The 16,495-nt window shown below is 54.3% G+C and overlaps 7 non-coding genes across 7 annotated transcripts; all 7 read left to right on the top strand.

Annotated features, from left to right (window-relative positions):
• Nucleotides 1–261: 261 nt before the first annotated feature.
• LOC136732688 (U2 spliceosomal RNA) lies at nt 262–452 on the top strand. Its single transcript, XR_010809973.1, has one exon. It is a non-coding gene; the product is annotated as a U2 spliceosomal RNA (small nuclear RNA).
• A 460-nt stretch (nt 453–912) lies between these two features.
• LOC136732685 (U5 spliceosomal RNA) lies at nt 913–1,028 on the top strand. Its single transcript, XR_010809970.1, has one exon. It is a non-coding gene; the product is annotated as a U5 spliceosomal RNA (small nuclear RNA).
• Nucleotides 1,029–1,204: 176 nt separating this feature from the next.
• LOC136732687 (U2 spliceosomal RNA) lies at nt 1,205–1,395 on the top strand. Its single transcript, XR_010809972.1, has one exon. It is a non-coding gene; the product is annotated as a U2 spliceosomal RNA (small nuclear RNA).
• Nucleotides 1,396–7,500: 6,105 nt separating this feature from the next.
• On the top strand, nt 7,501–7,691 carry LOC136732686 (U2 spliceosomal RNA). The gene has a single exon (XR_010809971.1). It is a non-coding gene; the product is annotated as a U2 spliceosomal RNA (small nuclear RNA).
• Nucleotides 7,692–14,223: 6,532 nt separating this feature from the next.
• On the top strand, nt 14,224–14,423 carry LOC136732689 (U2 spliceosomal RNA). The gene has a single exon (XR_010809974.1). It is a non-coding gene; the product is annotated as a U2 spliceosomal RNA (small nuclear RNA).
• A 464-nt stretch (nt 14,424–14,887) lies between these two features.
• Nucleotides 14,888–15,003, top strand: LOC136732684 (U5 spliceosomal RNA). The gene has a single exon (XR_010809969.1). It is a non-coding gene; the product is annotated as a U5 spliceosomal RNA (small nuclear RNA).
• Nucleotides 15,004–15,179: 176 nt separating this feature from the next.
• Nucleotides 15,180–15,370, top strand: LOC136732683 (U2 spliceosomal RNA). The gene has a single exon (XR_010809968.1). It is a non-coding gene; the product is annotated as a U2 spliceosomal RNA (small nuclear RNA).
• The last annotated feature ends 1,125 nt before the right edge of the window (nt 15,371–16,495 follow it).

Genomic DNA, 16,495 nt, shown 5'->3' with positions numbered 1-16,495 from the left:
AAATAGTATTTTACTAAAGCATTCCGTGGAGGGGGACATGGATGAGTTTGTACCATTTTTTGGGAGGCTCTGCCCTGTTGGGGCGGAGCTGTGATCCAGGTGAACAGCAGATCAGGCATATAAGGTGGAGGTGGTCAATGTCAAGCAAATAAGCTTGCTAGGGTACCCAGCAGCGGTAGCAGCCCTGCCGGTGGCGCCCCCTCCTGGGGTGCTACCTCCTGGCCTGTGCCGCTGGCGTTCTGGGGGGAGCCCATTGCAGGTATCGCTTCTCGGCCTTTTGGCTAAGATCAAGTGTAGTATCTGTTCTTATCAGTTTAATATCTGATACGTCCCCCATGTGGGGACAACATATTAAACGGATTTTTGCAACGGGGAGTCGGAGAGGGAGCTTGCTCCACCCGCTTTACGCATCGGCCCGGTATTGCAGTGTTTCCGGGAAAGGTGCACGCACCTCCTTATCATTCTTGGGTTGAAAGAAAGACAAAAAAGCCTGCCTGCCGTGATAGAATGTACGTGCTTTGTGATGTCATTGCAGCCTGCCGAGCGATGAGTTCTGTGATGTCATCACTGACCTGGCAGTAAAGGGAGAGGCAGAGAAAGGCACAGCACGGTGCTGAGCTCCCTCGCCGACTGGGCTAGGAAGACACAGGAAATGAACAATTGTAGTATTCATATTGTGAATCGATTTTGATCTGTATGTCCATGATTTTGAGCTCTCTCTTGTGTGCACATTGAACAGTGTGTGTGTGTGTGTGTGTCTCTCTCTCTCTCTCTCTCTCTCTCTCTCTCTCTCTCTCTCTCTCTCTCTCTCTCTCTCTCTCTCTCCCCCCCTCTCCCCCCCCCTCCCTCCCGGCTGTCTGGAGCATGGCCTGCGGCCGCAGGGAGCACCCAGGAGCTGGTTGGAAGCATCTTGGACTCGGGTTTCCCTTCAATACGCATAACGCTTTCGCCTTTTACTAAAGCATTCCGTGGAGGGGGACATGGATGAGTTTGTACCATTTTTTGGGAGGCTCTGCCCTGTTGGGGCGGAGCTGTGATCCAGGTGAACAGCAGATCAGGCATATAAGGTGGAGGTGGTCAATGTCAAGCAAATAAGCTTGCTAGGGTACCCAGCAGCGGTAGCAGCCCTGCCGGTGGCGCCCCCTCCTGGGGTGCTACCTCCTGGCCTGTGCCGCTGGCGTTCTGGGGGGAGCCCATTGCAGGTATCGCTTCTCGGCCTTTTGGCTAAGATCAAGTGTAGTATCTGTTCTTATCAGTTTAATATCTGATACGTCCCCCATGTGGGGACAACATATTAAACGGATTTTTGCAACGGGGAGTCGGAGAGGGAGCTTGCTCCACCCGCTTTACGCATCGGCCCGGTATTGCAGTGTTTCCGGGAAAGGTGCACGCACCTCCTTATCATTCTTGGGTTGAAAGAAAGACAAAAAAGCCTGCCTGCCGTGATAGAATGTACGTGCTTTGTGATGTCATTGCAGCCTGCCGAGCGATGAGTTCTGTGATGTCATCACTGACCTGGCAGTAAAGGGAGAGGCAGAGAAAGGCACAGCACGGTGCTGAGCTCCCTCGCCGACTGGGCTAGGAAGACACAGGAAATGAACAATTGTAGTATTCATATTGTGAATCGATTTTGATCTGTATGTCCATGATTTTGAGCTCTCTCTTGTGTGCACATTGAACAGTGTGTGTGTGTGTGTGTGTGTGTGTCTCTCTCTCTCTCTCTCTCTCTCTCTCTCTCTCTCTCTCTCTCTCTCTCTCTCTCTCTCTCTCTCTCTCTCCCCCCCTCTCCCCCCCCCTCCCTCCCGGCTGTCTGGAGCATGGCCTGCGGCCGCAGGGAGCACCCAGGAGCTGGTTGGAAGCATCTTGGACTCGGGTTTCCCTTCAATACGCATAACGCTTTCGCCTTTTACTAAAGCCTGACGGATAGAGAGATTAAAATTGTAACTATTCAGTTTTACAACGAAGCAGTGGCAGAGTATGACGTAGAAGTATGGCTGAGGAGACACTGTGAGATCCTGTCTGAAAGTAGGAGAGTTAATGATGAGGATGGGGTCTGGACCGGTGCTCGGCGGTGGCAGGTGCGCCTGCAGGTGGAAGTGGCCGCCATCGGCGGAGTACGCCATCTACCAAGCACCGTGGTTTTAGGAGCAAATAGGGGGCTTGTCTTTTATCATGGCATGCCCAAATTATGTAGGAACTGCGGGGCCCTGGGTCATTTAGCCGCAGCCTGTACCGTTGTTAAGTGCAAGGTCTGCGGCGGGGAACATCAGACCAGGGCCTGCAAGCAGGAGAGGGCCTGCAACCTGTGCGGTGGGGGAGGGCACCTCTTTAGGAATTGTCCCTCCTCCTATGCAAATAGGGCGCGGGCCCTCGGGGGTGGTGGAGAGAGAGAAAACCAAGCGGAGGCTCCTCCAAAGGTGATACCCCAAGATGGGGGTAGAGAGGAAACAATCCTCAGGAGCCTCATAGGCTCCCTCTCTGACTCTGGGTCAGAAGTGGAGGCAGAGGGAGAGTGGACAGTGGTAGCGGGGAAGAGAAGGAGGGCTGAGAAGAGGAGCATGGGTAGGGGGGGTATGATGAAAAAGAGGATTCATTCTGCAGATTCTCCCCCCCCTGCCGGCTCCTCCCCCGCTCCAGAGTCCCCTCCCTCTAATTTTTATACACCCCACTCTGACTCCGGAGAGGAGAGTGGTGGGCCTTCTCCACTGCCCCGAGTGGGCAGCCTGGTAGATGAGAGGCCCCCTAGAAATAACATTCCTCCTGCCCCACAACTGAGACTCTCCCAGGGGAGGGGTCAGGTATGCCCTCCCGGCAGTAGTGGGAGAGCCGCAGGTCCTCAGGAGACGAGAGTCGGCGCCAGTGTCCTTTCCCAGAAAGACATCAGGGACGTGATGGCAAGGTCACTGGCGCTGGGGGAGGAGGCCTGCGGCGGCAGACAGCCGGGAAGGGAGAGACCACCCCCTCCCCCACCATTAGTTAAAAGAACGACTAGCGGGGTCTATACAGTTTTCTCCCCAGTTGTACATAAAGCCTCTGCCCTGCCATCTGTTCGTCGGGCCTCGGCCTCAAAGGAACCAGGGAGAACCTCCAGCACCACGGGCCCTGAGCCCAGTGGAGTTTTGCCCGCCTTACCGGGTGGCGGGAGCCGAGCCCCCCCCATAGTCTTCCTAGAGGATCAAGCGGTGAGGCAAATGATTGAAATGATGGGTGCTAGCGCTAAGCTAGGTGAGGGAGAAGAGAGGAGTGGGGAAGAGAAAGGTTTCTTTACATGATTGTTACGGAGCGGGTAATTGCCCTCACAGCCATTATGGCATTAACCATTATTTCAATTAATGTGAGGAGCATTGCTGAGGTGAAAAAGAGGACCGATGTTTTAAACTCTCTGGCTGGAATGAAGGCGGATATTATTTGTTTGCAGGAGTGCGGCATCCCGTTCCAAAAAGAATACAAAGATCTCCGGGACACTTGGACCCTAGGAGAATCCTTCTGGTCGGGGTCCAATGTGTCCCGAGCGGACGGGATTGCCGTACTCCTGAAAAACCCCTTCTTAATAGTTAAAACATTCAAGGTTATAGAGGCGGGCAGACTGGCCAGCCTCGATTTTAAATACAAGGGGGCTGTATTGAGGCTGGTCAATGTCTATGCCCCCACCAGCCAGAGAGAGAGAGTCCTCTTTCTCCCTCAGCTACGCCCGCTCCTGATCGGCACCTTGCCAGTTATCATTTCAGGTGATTTCAACTGTGCTCTGAGGGATGTAGACCGGAGTAAGCCCCGCAACGATAGATCCAGCAGGGACCTCGCTGCGTTCGTGGAGGACTTTGAACTCTGCGACGCAGGTCGGGACCTGGTCCCCTTGTTCACCTGGGTGAGTTCTTCTGGCTCCTCCTTCTCCAGGATAGATCTCGTCCTCCTCAGCAAGCCACTGGAGAGGACCGCCATGTCTTCGGAGGCGGTCTTCTTTTCAGACCACAGGCTCCTGACGACAGAGGTGCTCATTCCGAGCACACGGGAGTCGGGGCCTGGGGTCTGGAAGCTCAACACCTCTCTGCTCGATGACCCTCGTGTGATTAAGACCTTTAGCAGACGCCTCGAGGAGTGGAGGACCCTGAAGGACCTTTTTGATTCTCCCATAGAGTGGTGGGAGATGATGAAGAAAAGAACCAAGGGCTACTTCATTCAGCTGGGGAAACGGAAAGCTCGCGAGAGGCGGGCGAGATATTCCCATCTAAACGCCCGCCTCCAGCGCCTGAGTCTTTTACAGCTCAGAGGCTTCGACCTAGCTGAGGAGGTGGCCCGGGTCAAACTGAGTCTCTCCGCCCTCTATCGGGAGGAGCAAGAGAAGATCAAGGTCCTTTCCAGGGTCCGCATCATGGAGGACGATGAGAAATGCAGCCGCTTCTTCTTCAAGAAAACGAAGGAGAGGCGGCCTGCAATGTCCTCCATGATCGACTCCTCGGGGCAAGAGGTGGAGGGCAGAGAGGCTGTTGAGACAGTGGTGCGGGATTTCTACAGGGAGTTGTACGACCAGAAGGTGGTGGATCAAAATCTGATCCATCACTTTCTGTCCCTGTTGGAGTCCCGCAATGAGGGGGACGAGGAGGAGGAGGAGGATCCAGAGATCACCACCACTGAACTCTCCCAGGTGATAAAGAGTCTTAACTCTGGAAGGACACCGGGTCCCGATGGGATCCCTGCTGAGTTCTATAAGATCTTTTGGGAGGTGCTTAAGGAAGATCTGGGCCAGGTCCTGGGGTCGATGTACAGAGAGGGCAGATTGGCCCCTTCGATGAAGAAAAGTATCCTCTCCCTTCTTCACAAGAAGGGAGACCCAAAAGATCTGAGGAACTGGCGGCCAGTCAGCCTCCTGTGCACCGACTACAAGATACTGGCCAAAGCACTGACGCTCCGGCTGCAGCGGCCACTCCCTCAAGTCGTGGGTCCCGACCAGGTCTGTGGTGCCCGGGGGAGATCGGCGGCCGACAACGCCATGCTGCTCAGGGATGTCGTGGCCTACTCGAACGAGAGAGGGCTTCCCCTGGTCCTAATCAGCTTGGACCAGGAGAAAGCCTTCGACAGAGTGGGCCACGAATACCTGCAGCTCGTTATGGAGAGGATGGGTCTCGCTCTTGGCCTGAGGAGGTGGGTCAAGATCATCTACAGCGGCCTAAGCAGCAGGGTCCTTGTGAACCGCCACCTGACCGAACCATTTCCGGTCAGGTCGGGGGTCCGGCAGGGTTGTCCCCTGTCGGCCCTGCTGTACGTCCTCTGCTTGGAGCCGTTCATGCAGGCGATCCGCCGGGACGTCCGGGTGACAGGTTTCCATCTCCCGGGTTCCGGCGGAGAGCAACTGAAGGCCCTGGCCTATATGGACGACGTGGCCGTGGTCTGCACGGACGCTCCGTCCGTGGCCAGGGTCGAGGAACTGCTGGACGGCTTCTGCAGGGCGACGGGGGCCGCTGTGAATAAGGCCAAGAGCGAGGTCTACCTCTCCAGGGCATGGCCTGTCGGCCGGGGCCCGCCGACCGTGTTCCCTGTGAAGCCGTTTATCAAGGTTCTGGGGATCACGATCGACGGGACCAACACGGGCACCCGGAGCTGGGAGGAGGCCATAGCAAAGGTCCAAAGGAAGATCCACGGCTGGAGCACAAGGACCTTGACGATGGCTGGTAAGGTGCTGGTCGTAAAGGCCATCCTCTTCCCGATACTCCTCTACGTAGGAATGATCTTCCCCCCAGACAAGGGTATCGCAAAACTAGTGACCCGAATTATATTTCGGTTTGTCTGGGGGAGCAAAATGGAGAGGCTGAAAAGAGTGCAGATGGTGAAGGGTACCCTGGATGGAGGCAGGGGGGTCCCGGACGTTGTGCGGCTGATAAAGGCGCAGGGGCTGGCCTATGTGGTTAAGAACATCCAGGCTGCTGGCAAGAAAGTGAGTTTCATGAACCGCTTTTATTTTGCCAGCAGCCTGAGACCATTCGGCCTCTGCGCCATGGACAACACCAGGCCGCACTCGTGGGATCCCCCGCCGTTCTACAGGGCGCTCCGAGCCTTTGCGCTCGAAGTAGGCCTCCATAAAGTCGTGCTGGCCTCCTGGGATTATAAGACCATCTGTAGTCAGATGAGATCTGCCCAGGAGACCAGCCGGATAGAAGATTTCCCTCCCGAAACCTGCCGGTTTATCTGGGCTAACGCTACGCACGTTTGCCTCACGAACACGCAGAAAGATGTCTCCTGGATGGCTGTGAGTCGGTGTCTCCCCACCCGAGTGTTTATGCACAGAAGGGGCATAGCTCCTTATGACACCTGCCCCTATAAGGGTTGCTTGGGGAAGGAGACGGAGGCTCACATTTTTAGTGAGTGCCCCTCCGCCCACAGGGTCTGGCTCCTGTTTTCTCCGTTCCTCCACAGGTTCGCCGTTCCTGCGCGGGCGACCGCCCAGCAGATCCTATACGGTCCGGCAAGGGGAATTTCAACATCAACCCTGAGGTGCTGGTGGCGTGTCGTCTGCGCAGTGAAGCAGGCACTGTGGGAGGGACGGAACATCTGTTTGTTTAATAAGCAGGAGCTGGACCCTATCGTCATCGCGCGGAGGGGCATGGTGTTTGTAAAAGACTACGTCAATCTGGAGGTCCATCAGAGGGGCAAGGAGGAAGCCTTTAAGAACTGGCGCATACAAGATCTGGGGGAGCTCAGGATCCCGTGATGGGACCCACCTCCGGGGACGGTTAGTTCCCCCTGCTGGAGCCCGAGTCCAAGATCTTTTAAAGATTTTATGAATGATTGTTTTTAAAAGAAGATTTTAAATAATGAATCTTAATTGTTTTTAAAGATTTAGTTGTTTTTAAATCACATTGTTTAGGGCTTTTTAGGTATAGTTTTGTTATATTTTTTTGTCAAATACATTGACCGTTTTTTGGTTTAATTTAAAATGCATTAGACTTTTTTGTTTGTTTTTTATTTTTACTTTTTAATTGTTTCTTTATTTTGTCTATTGCATTTTCTGTTATCTTCAATGTATTTGACTATTTTGTTGGTGTGCAGTTTTTGCTTTTATCACGTTTTGTTTATTTGATTTGAGCACGTTTATTTTAAAGTTTATTGTTTTAGTTTTGTTAAAAAAATCACAAGATTTTAAAAATTTTAAGTGATTTTAAGAACTGATATTTTAAACGATTTTAATCATAAGTATTAAAATTGAAATTGTTCTATTTTAAGAAATGTAAAAATACTAAACCTAATAAACAGTATTTTACTAAAGCATTCCGTGGAGGGGGACATGGATGAGTTTGTACCATTTTTTGGGAGGCTCTGCCCTGTTGGGGCGGAGCTGTGATCCAGGTGAACAGCAGATCAGGCATATAAGGTGGAGGTGGTCAATGTCAAGCAAATAAGCTTGCTAGGGTACCCAGCAGCGGTAGCAGCCCTGCCGGTGGCGCCCCCTCCTGGGGTGCTACCTCCTGGCCTGTGCCGCTGGCGTTCTGGGGGGAGCCCATTGCAGGTATCGCTTCTCGGCCTTTTGGCTAAGATCAAGTGTAGTATCTGTTCTTATCAGTTTAATATCTGATACGTCCCCCATGTGGGGACAACATATTAAACGGATTTTTGCAACGGGGAGTCGGAGAGGGAGCTTGCTCCACCCGCTTTACGCATCGGCCCGGTATTGCAGTGTTTCCGGGAAAGGTGCACGCACCTCCTTATCATTCTTGGGTTGAAAGAAAGACAAAAAAGCCTGCCTGCCGTGATAGAATGTACGTGCTTTGTGATGTCATTGCAGCCTGCCGAGCGATGAGTTCTGTGATGTCATCACTGACCTGGCAGTAAAGGGAGAGGCAGAGAAAGGCACAGCACGGTGCTGAGCTCCCTCGCCGACTGGGCTAGGAAGACACAGGAAATGAACAATTGTAGTATTCATATTGTGAATCGATTTTGATCTGTATGTCCATGATTTTGAGCTCTCTCTTGTGTGCACATTGAACAGTGTGTGTGTGTGTGTGTGTGTCTCTCTCTCCCCCCCTCTCCCCCCCCCTCCCTCCCGGCTGTCTGGAGCATGGCCTGCGGCCGCAGGGAGCACCCAGGAGCTGGTTGGAAGCATCTTGGACTCGGGTTTCCCTCCAATAGCGAGAGAAACCTTTGTCCAGCAGGGGGCTTTTGAACTGTACTTGACAGTCTTCTTTTTTCCTTGCAGGGAGCTGATCCATCAGGCCAGACCAGACGAGACGGGGAGGTGCCGGTTGACAGAGCTGCAGAGTCCTGGGTCCTTGGAGCGGTCCGGAGGCCGAGGCGAGTGGAGATTGGGACGGACCGGGAGCGACAGGGGACCTAGCCAGAGGGGTCGGAGGACTCCTCACGGAGTGGGTCCCATCCAGAAGCCCGGCCGACCATCTACCCGGAGCCCGGCCTGACCAGGACTGCTCCCCGCTGACGTCACCAGCCAGGATCCAGGAGAGGCCTCGGATTCCAGGGACCGACCAGGCCGATCGGCAACGTCCCTGAGGGAGGCCTCCTGCAGCCAGGGCCCGGACTTCTCCCCGCAAGGCCCGCTCCCTGCAAGAGCCCCGGAGGTGGAAGCTGCTCCCCAGCCAGGTGGACTTGCCCCGACCTCCGGATTGAGAGCCTCCCGACCCTTCTCCAAGGTAGGAAAGTGCAGCATGGCCCAGCGAACCGCCGGTGTGAGGCGCCATAATGCGGTGCGCTTCAGCCGTGAGGCTGGAGCCGAGACCGCGGCCCTCACCCGGCTGGAGTTCAGCAGGTCCGTGCTGCAGAGGGGCCTGGGCTTTGCCCCTTCTGAGCTGAACTGTGTGGTGAAACTGCCTGGACCTAGGGACGTGTTCGAGGTGAGCTTTAAGAACCCTCAAGTGCTGGAGAGTTTTTGGAACCTGTATAGGGAAAAAAAAGACAGCATGCCCCTGAATGACTTTGTGGTCGACGCCCTGACAGATAGAGAGATTAAAATTGTAACTATTCAGTTTTACAATGAAGCAGTGGCAGAGTATGACGTAGAAGTATGGCTGAGGAGACACTGTGAGATCCTGTCTGAAAGTAGGAGAGTTAATGATGAGGATGGGGTCTGGACCGGTGCTCGGCGGTGGCAGGTGCGCCTGCAGGTGGAAGTGGCCGCCATCGGCGGAGTACGCCATCTACCAAGCACCGTGGTTTTAGGAGCAAATAGGGGGCTTGTCTTTTATCATGGCATGCCCAAATTATGTAGGAACTGCGGGGCCCTGGGTCATTTAGCCGCAGCCTGTACCGTTGTTAAGTGCAAGGTCTGCGGCGGGGAACATCAGACCAGGGCCTGCAAGCAGGAGAGGGCCTGCAACCTGTGCGGTGGGGGAGGGCACCTCTTTAGGAATTGTCCCTCCTCCTATGCAAATAGGGCGCGGGCCCTCGGGGGTGGTGGAGAGAGAGAAAACCAAGTGGAGGCTCCTCCAAAGGTGATACCCCAAGATGGGGGTAGAGAGGAAACAATCCTCAGGAGCCTCATAGGCTCCCTCTCTGACTCTGGGTCAGAAGTGGAGGCAGAGGGAGAGTGGACAGTGGTAGCGGGGAAGAGAAGGAGGGCTGAGAAGAGGAGCATGGGTAGGGGGGGTATGATGAAAAAGAGGATTCATTCTGCAGATTCTCCCCCCCCTGCCGGCTCCTCCCCCGCTCCAGAGTCCCCTCCCTCAAATTTTTATACGCCCCACTCTGACTCCGGAGAGGAGAGTGGTGGGCCTTCTCCACTGCCCCGAGTGGGCAGCCTGGTAGATGAGAGGCCCCCTAGAAATAACATTCCTCCTGCCCCACAACTGAGACTCTCCCAGGGGAGGGGTCAGGTATGCCCTCCCGGCAGTAGTGGGAGAGCCGCAGGCCCTCAGGAGACGAGAGTCGGCGCCAGTGTCCTTTCCCAGAAAGACATCAGGGACGTGATGGCAAGGTCACTGGCGCTGGGGGAAGAGGCCTGCGGCGGCAGACAGCCGGGAAGGGAGAGACCACCCCCTCCCCCACCATTAGTTAAAAGAACAACTAGCGGGGTCTACACAGTTTTCTCCCCAGTTGTACATAAAGCCTCTGCCCTGCCATCTGTTCGTCGGGCCTCGGCCGCAAAGGAACCAGGGAGAACCTCCAGCACCACGGGCCCTGAGCCCAGTGGAGTTTTGCCCGCCTTACCGGGTGGCGGGAGCCGAGCCCCCCCCATAGTCTTCCTAGAGGATCAAGCGGTGAGGCAAATGATTGAAATGATGGGTGCTAGCGCTAAGCTAGGTGAGGGAGAAGAGAGGAGTGGGGAAGAGAAAGGTTTCTTTACATGATTGTTACGGAGCGGGTAATTGCCCTCACAGCCATTATGGCATTAACCATTATTTCAATCAATGTGAGGAGCATTGCTGAGGTGAAAAAGAGGACCGATGTTTTAAACTCTCTGGCTGGAATGAAGGCAGACATTATTTGTTTGCAGGAGTGCGGCATCCCGTTCCAAAAAGAATATAAAGATCTCCGGGACACTTGGACCCTAGGAGAATCCTTCTGGTCGGGGTCCAATGTGTCCCGAGCGGACGGGATTGCCGTACTCCTGAAAAACCCCTTTTTAATAGTTAAAACATTTAAGGTAATAGAGGCGGGCAGACTGGCCAGCCTCGATTTTAAATACAAGGGGGCTGTATTGAGGCTGGTCAATGTCTATGCCCCCACCAGCCAGAGAGAGAGAGTCCTCTTTCTCCCTCAGCTACGCCCGCTCCTGATCGGCACCTTGCCAGTTATCATTTCAGGTGATTTCAACTGTGCTCTGAGGGATGTAGACCGGAGTAAGCCCCGCAACGATAGATCCAGCAGGGACCTCGCTGCGTTCGTGGAGGACTTTGAACTCTGCGACGCAGGTCGGGACCTGGTCCCCTTGTTCACCTGGGTGAGTTCTTCTGGCTCCTCCTTCTCCAGGATAGATCTCGTCCTCCTCAGCAAGCCACTGGAGAGGACCGCCATGTCTTCGGAGGCGGTCTTCTTTTCAGACCACAGGCTCCTGACGACAGAGGTGCTCATTCCGAGCACACGGGAGTCGGGGCCTGGGGTCTGGAAGCTCAACACCTCTCTGCTCGATGACCCTCGTGTGATTAAGACCTTTAGCAGACGCCTCGAGGAGTGGAGGACCCTGAAGGACCTTTTTGATTCTCCCATAGAGTGGTGGGAGATGATGAAGAAAAGAACCAAGGGCTACTTCATTCAGCTGGGGAAACGGAAAGCTCGCGAGAGGCGGGCGAGATATTCCCATCTAAACGCCCGCCTCCAGCGCCTGAGTCTTTTACAGCTCAGAGGCTTCGACCTAGCTGAGGAGGTGGCCCGGGTCAAACTGAGTCTCTCCGCCCTCTATCGGGAGGAGCAAGAAAAGATCAAGGTCCTTTCCAGGGTCCGCATCATGGAGGACGATGAGAAATGCAGCCGCTTCTTCTTCAAGAAAACGAAGGAGAGGCGGCCTGCAATGTCCTCCATGATCGACTCCTCGGGGCAAGAGGTGGAGGGCAGAGAGGCTGTTGAGACAGTGGTGCGGGATTTCTACAGGGAGTTGTACGACCAGAAGGTGGTGGATCAAAATCTGATCCATCACTTTCTGTCCCTGTTGGAGTCCCGCAATGAGGGGGACGAGGAGGAGGAGGAGGATCCAGAGATCACCACCACTGAACTCTCCCAGGTGATAAAGAGTCTTAACTCTGGAAGGACACCGGGTCCCGATGGGATCCCTGCTGAGTTCTATAAGATCTTTTGGGAGGTGCTTAAGGAAGATCTGGGCCAGGTACTGGGGTCGATGTACAGAGAGGGCAGATTGGCCCCTTCGATGAAGAAAAGTATCCTCTCCCTTCTTCACAAGAAGGGAGACCCAAAAGATCTGAGGAACTGGCGGCCAGTCAGCCTCCTGTGCACCGACTACAAGATACTGGCCAAAGCACTGACGCTCCGGCTGCAGCGGCCACTCCCTCAAGTCGTGGGTCCCGACCAGGTCTGTGGTGCCCGGGGGAGATCGGCGGCCGACAACGCCATGCTGCTCAGGGATGTCGTGGCCTACTCGAACGAGAGAGGGCTTCCCCTGGTCCTAATCAGCTTGGACCAGGAGAAAGCCTTCGACAGAGTGGGCCACGAATACCTGCAGCTCGTTATGGAGAGGATGGGTCTCGCTCTTGGCCTGAGGAAGTGGGTGAAGATCATCTACAGCGGCCTAAGCAGCAGGGTCCTTGTGAACCGCCACCTGACCGAACCATTTCCGGTCAGGTCGGGGGTCCGGCAGGGTTGTCCCCTGTCGGCCCTGCTGTACGTCCTCTGCCTGGAGCCGTTCATGCAGGCGATCCGCCGGGACGTCCGGGTGACAGGTTTCCATCTCCCGGGTTCCGGCGGAGAGCAACTGAAGGCCCTGGCCTATATGGACGACGTGGCCGTGGTCTGCACGGACGCTCCGTCCGTGGCCAGGGTCGAGGAACTGCTGGACGGCTTCTGCAGGGCGACGGGGGCCGCTGTGAACAAGGCCAAGAGCGAGGTCTACCTCTCCAGGGCATGGCCTGTCGGCCGGGGCCCGCCGACCGTGTTCCCTGTGAAGCCGTTTATCAAGGTTCTGGGGATCACGATCGACGGGACCAACACGGGCACCCGGAGCTGGGAGGAGGCCATAGCAAAGGTCCAAAAGAAGATCCACGGCTGGAGCACAAGGACCTTGACGATGGCTGGTAAGGTGCTGGTCGTAAAGGCCATCCTCTTCCCGATACTCCTCTACGTAGGAATGATCTTCCCCCCAGACAAGGGTATCGCAAAACTAGTGACCCGAATTATATTTCGGTTTGTCTGGGGGAGCAAAATGGAGAGGCTGAAAAGAGTGCAGATGGTGAAGGGTACCCTGGATGGAGGCAGGGGGGTCCCGGACGTTGTGCGGCTGATAAAGGCGCAGGGGCTGGCCTATGTGGTTAAGAACATCCAGGCTGCTGGCAAGAAGGTGAGTTTCATGAACCGCTTTTATTTTGCCAGCAGCCTGAGACCATTCGGCCTCTGCGCCATGGACAACACCAGGCCGCACTCGTGGGATCCCCCGCCGTTCTACAGGGCGCTCCGAGCCTTTGCGCTCGAAGTAGGCCTCCATAAAGTCGTGCTGGCCTCCTGGGATTATAAGACCATCTGTAGTCAGATGAGATCTGCCCAGGAGACCAGCCGGATAGAAGATTTCCCTCCCGAAACCTGCCGGTTTATCTGGGCTAACGCTACGCACGTTTGCCTCACGAACACGCAGAAAGATGTCTCCTGGATGGCTGTGAGTCGGTGTCTCCCCACCCGAGTGTTCATGCACAGAAGGGGCATAGCTCCTTATGACACCTGCCCTTATAAGGGTTGCTTGGGGAAGGAGACGGAGGCTCACATATTTAGTGAGTGCCCCTCCGCCCACAGGGTCTGGCTCCTGTTTTCTCCGTTCCTCCACAGGTTCGCCGTTCCTGCGCGGGCGACCGCCCAGCAGATCCTATACGGTCCGGCAAGGGGAATTTCAACATCAACCCTGAGGTGCTGGTGGCGTGTCGTCTGCGCAGTGAAGCAGGCACTGTGGGAGGGACGGAACATCTGTTTGTTTAATAAGCAGGAGCTGGACCCGATCGTCATCGCGCGGAGGGGCATGGTGTTTGTAAAAGACTACGTCAATCTGGAGGTCCATCAGAGGGGCAAGGAGGAAGCCTTTAAGAACTGGCGTATACAAGATCTGGGGGAGCTCAGGATCCCATGATGGGACCCACCTCCGGGGACGGTTAGTTCCCCCTGCTGGAGCCCGAGTCCAAGATCTTTTAAAGATCTTTTAAAGATTTTATGAATGATTGTTTTTAAAAGAAGATTTTAAATAACAAATCTTAATTGTTTTTAAAGATTTAGTTGTTTTTAAATCACATTGTTTAGGGTTTTTATGTATAGTTTTGTTATATTTTGTTGTCAGATACATTGACCGTTTTTTGGTTTAATTTAAAATGCATTGGACTTTTTTTGTTTGTTTTTTATTTTTTCCTTTTTAATTGTTTTTTTAATTTGTTCAATGCATTTTCAGTTATTTTCAATGTATCTGACTCTTTTGTTGGTGTGCAATTTTTTGCTTTTATCACGTTTTGTTTATTTGATTTGAGCACGTTTATTTTAAAGTTTATTGTTTTAGTTTGGTTAAAAATCACAAGATTTTAAAAATTTTAAGTGATTTTAAGGATTGATATGTCAATGTTTTTAATCATAAGTATTAAAAATTGAATTGTTTTTATTGATGAAAAGAAAATACTAAATCCAATAAAATAGTATCTGTTCTTATCAGTTTAATATCTGATACGTCCCCCATGTGGGGACAACATATTAAACGGATTTTTGCAACGGGGAGTCGGAGAGGGAGCTTGCTCCACCCGCTTTACGCATCGGCCCGGTATTGCAGTGTTTCCGGGAAAGGTGCACGCACCTCCTTATCATTCTTGGGTTGAAAGAAAGACAAAAAAGCCTGCCTGCCGTGATAGAATGTACGTGCTTTGTGATGTCATTGCAGCCTGCCGAGCGATGAGTTCTGTGATGTCATCACTGACCTGGCAGTAAAGGGAGAGGCAGAGAAAGGCACAGCACGGTGCTGAGCTCCCTCGCCGACTGGGCTAGGAAGACACAGGAAATGAACAATTGTAGTATTCATATTGTGAATCGATTTTGATCTGTATGTCCATGATTTTGAGCTCTCTCTTGTGTGCACATTGAACAGTGTGTGTGTGTGTGTGTGTCTCTCTCTCTCTCTCTCTCTCTCTCTCTCTCTCTCTCTCTCTCTCTCTCTCTCTCTCTCTCTCTCTCTCTCCCCCCCTCTCCCCCCCCCTCCCTCCCGGCTGTCTGGAGCATGGCCTGCGGCCGCAGGGAGCACCCAGGAGCTGGTTGGAAGCATCTTGGACTCGGGTTTCCCTTCAATACGCATAACGCTTTCGCCTTTTACTAAAGCATTCCGTGGAGGGGGACATGGATGAGTTTGTACCATTTTTTGGGAGGCTCTGCCCTGTTGGGGCGGAGCTGTGATCCAGGTGAACAGCAGATCAGGCATATAAGGTGGAGGTGGTCAATGTCAAGCAAATAAGCTTGCTAGGGTACCCAGCAGCGGTAGCAGCCCTGCCGGTGGCGCCCCCTCCTGGGGTGCTACCTCCTGGCCTGTGCCGCTGGCGTTCTGGGGGGAGCCCATTGCAGGTATCGCTTCTCGGCCTTTTGGCTAAGATCAAGTGTAGTATCTGTTCTTATCAGTTTAATATCTGATACGTCCCCCATGTGGGGACAACATATTAAACGGATTTTTGCAACGGGGAGTCGGAGAGGGAGCTTGCTCCACCCGCTTTACGCATCGGCCCGGTATTGCAGTGTTTCCGGGAAAGGTGCACGCACCTCCTTATCATTCTTGGGTTGAAAGAAAGACAAAAAAGCCTGCCTGCCGTGATAGAATGTACGTGCTTTGTGATGTCATTGCAGCCTGCCGAGCGATGAGTTCTGTGATGTCATCACTGACCTGGCAGTAAAGGGAGAGGCAGAGAAAGGCACAGCACGGTGCTGAGCTCCCTCGCCGACTGGGCTAGGAAGACACAGGAAATGAACAATTGTAGTATTCATATTGTGAATCGATTTTGATCTGTATGTCCATGATTTTGAGCTCTCTCTTGTGTGCACATTGAACAGTGTGTGTGTGTGTGTCTCTCTCTCTCTCTCTCTCTCTCTCTCTCTCTCTCTCTCTCTCTCTCTCTCTCTCTCTCTCTCTCTCTCTCTCTCACCCCCCCTCTCCCCCCCCCTCCCTCCCGGCTGTCTGGAGCATGGCCTGCGGCCGCAGGGAGCACCCAGGAGCTGGTTGGAAGCATCTTGGACTCGGGTTTCCCTCCAATAGCGAGAGAAACCTTTGTCCAGCAGGGGGCTTTTTGAGCTGTATCTGACAGTCTTTCTTTTTTCCTTGCAGGGAGCTGATCCATCAGGCCAGACCAGACGAGACGGGGAGGTGCCGGTTGACAGAGCTGCAGAGTCCTGGGTCCTTGGAGCGGTCCGGAGGCCGAGGCGAGTGGAGATTGGGACGGACCGGGAGCGACAGGGGACCTAGCCAGAGGGGTCGGAGGACTCCTCACGGAGTGGGTCCCATCCAGAAGCCCGGCCGACCATCTACCCGGAGCCCGGCCTGACCAGGACTGCTCCCCGCTGACGTCACCAGCCAGGATCCAGGAGAGGCCTCGGATTCCAGGGACCGACCAGGCCGATCGGCAACGTCCCTGAGGGAGGCCTCCTGCAGCCAGGGCCCGGACTTCTCCCCGCAAGGCCCGCTCCCTGCAAGAGCCCCGGAGGTGGAAGCTGCTCCCCAGCCAGGTGGACTTGCCCCGACCTCCGGATTGAGAGCCTCCCGACCCTTCTCCAAGGTAGGAAAGTGCAGCATGGCCCAGCGAACCGCCGGTGTGAGGCGCCATAATGCGGTGCGCTTCAGCCGTGAGGCTGGAGCCGAGACCGCGGCCCTCACCCGGCTGGAGTTCAGCAGGTC

Source organism: Amia ocellicauda, unplaced genomic scaffold (genome assembly GCF_036373705.1).
Source record: "Amia ocellicauda isolate fAmiCal2 unplaced genomic scaffold, fAmiCal2.hap1 HAP1_SCAFFOLD_348, whole genome shotgun sequence".
Taxonomy (NCBI): Eukaryota; Metazoa; Chordata; class Actinopteri; order Amiiformes; family Amiidae; genus Amia; species Amia ocellicauda.
This window is presented reverse-complemented; position numbering and strand designations above follow the sequence as displayed.